Genomic DNA, 2,500 nt, shown 5'->3' with positions numbered 1-2,500 from the left:
CCCGCTCATTGGCACATTTGCCACAACCTTGTAACAAAGGCCTACGTGTGTTCTTGGCATAGCCGATAGAAAACGGCATAGCGAATGCTACACTTAGCCTCTGACACAGGAGTGACGCGCAATACCAGCTCATAGCACCTACCGGTACTGTCCTCGGGACTCCCTGCCCCTCGGAGACATATGCCCACCTTCGTGGCACTATATGTCCGCCCCATGGCTTGCCGTCGCCCATGGGAGGCTCGCTTAGCCCAAGCTAGAAGCCGGAGCCGGGGGCCGTGGAGAGCCAACACGGACCACCCCCCTAAAGAGCTTATTGAGCCATTTCCTTTCTGGCACCCATAGATATCACTTTGTGCGAGGAATCATAATGGGGTTTTCTCTAGCAAACCTTCACATCTTGGCTTGCCATTCGATATGCACCATCCTAGTGACATTCTTAAGAACTTCCCATGGCCCGGGATCGAAGATCCCGACCTTCAAATATTTACGAAAGTGCCACTAGGCCATTCCAAAGGTGCGGACCGTCACATCCTCCCCCACTTGATTATGTCGATGCCCTCATCGACGTGCCCACTGGCTATCCTCAAGACTCCTGCACTCCGCGTAACATCTTTCCTCCACATAAGCTCTTCAGGCTCAAACTCAAGATCCTGCATACTTCGTCCCTCTACCTCTGTAGAATCACCTCTGTGACGACCTTCGTGCGCCCACCCTTGGACTTGGCCAAGGACCTACTGCATGCATTCACCCAAACTCAAGCTTTCCTCAAAACCTGCACCTCCTTGTGCATAAATTAGTGCTTCGCCCCGCACTTTCAGCTCCATATGCAGATCGTGTCCCCCTCGGATGAATTCTGCCTCTTATGTATCTCGCTGGCACCCTAGCCAGACTCATGTCCCCCTTGGACAGATGCTCTCTTCCTTCATTGGCACCCAAGCCAACGCTTATTGTCCCTCTTGGACGAATGCTTTCTTCACTTGTTGGCATCACTCTTAGCCAACTTCACGTCCCTTCTTGGACGAATAGCTTCCCGAGCTCTAATTTCCATCTCCACGATGGTGATGCTAGCAATTCTCAAGCTAGCTTTGCCTTCTCCAAAGGCAAATTTATGCACAACATCCCTCGAGTGTGCATCTCAAATTTCCATCTCCACGATGGTGATGTGCTAGCAATTCTCAAGCTAGCTTTGCCTTCTCCAAAGGCAAATTTATGCACAACATCCCTTAAGTGTGCATTTGTTCTTGTGGCTTCCAACGCCAACCCTTGCGCAAGTGGCATCCTCTTCCCGACGAATTACCACATCTTGAATGGAGGTCCTCTCTTCTGCGACCCCCTTATTTCGGCTGTTGACACCTAGTGTCGTCTTGAACTAAGTCCTTTCCTTAGTTCTTTGCCTCAATCTTGCTCACTTTTGTATCTCGGCTCCTCCTCTGAGCCAGTTTTTGCCCTCTGGCAAATTTACAATGCTCCACGCATCCAAGGTTCCTTCTTGAACCCAAATCTTGCCCTCCGGCAGTATACCATACTCAAATTTGACCCTCTTGGTCTTATAAGGACATTTTGTTGGTCTCCACTGAGACTTTCCTTCATAGTCCTTTCCCTTTCCATGCTTACATACGTCTTTTGGCATTTCGCTTTTGTGAGGTTCTGGTTTCCCTAGACTCATCACTGTCTGGCCCTTATCCTTCCACAAATGGCTTTCAAACTCCACAAGGCTACTTGATCATGGGCCTACTCTTGGCTCCATCCAACTCTGGCCAAAAGATTCAAGGATAAGGTGTTGTCCCCCATGAACTTCTTCAACCAGACTTCTGCTTCAATGCACGCTGCCTATCTCAGATTTAGGCTTCCAAAACCGCCACTTCTTTATGCCCAAGGTGTAGGGTGTCAATGCAATGAACACTCCCCCACTTATGCCTTCGACGCCTGCTTCCAGCGCTCGTCCGAATTCCACCCAAGCAAACGGTTACTCTCTCACCGAACCGGCTCACTTAAGGTTTCCTTATGGACTCTCGCACCAGAGTCTCGTGCCCTCATGGCACTGACCACCATGCCCTCAAGGCTGTTGCTTCTATTGAAGTCCTTTGCCTCCACATCCGACATTTTGTGCTCATGTGCACCAATATTTCTGAGGCTACCCCAGCTCTGTGGTCCAGTTGTGCTTCCTCTGAAGCTTGTGCCTCCACGGCATTCCAACATTCGGCCTTCATGCCCTGTTATCATCGTCTCTTGCTCTCTGCCTTTTCTTTGGCAGTCCTTTGGCCCTCTCGGCCTTATCTGCTATGTTGCTCGCATTTGGTGCCTCTGTGGCAACCATAATTTTGGCCCCGTCGGCCTGATCTATTGATTTCACGCCCCTTTCACAGTAGCATCGGGGTTCTACGGATCCAAGCATCACCAACCAATACCATCCGTTCCTCGGTTCGCCTATTGCAGGACAAACCGGGCTCTGATACCACTTGTCACGGTCCTACATTTTATGCAGCGGAATAGACCGTGC

The sequence above is a fragment of the Ziziphus jujuba genome, chromosome 7 (genome assembly GCF_031755915.1).
Source record: "Ziziphus jujuba cultivar Dongzao chromosome 7, ASM3175591v1".
Classification (NCBI taxonomy): Eukaryota; Viridiplantae; Streptophyta; class Magnoliopsida; order Rosales; family Rhamnaceae; genus Ziziphus; species Ziziphus jujuba.
The sequence above is the reverse complement of the archived record's forward strand: the minus strand, read 5'-3'. Positions refer to the sequence as shown.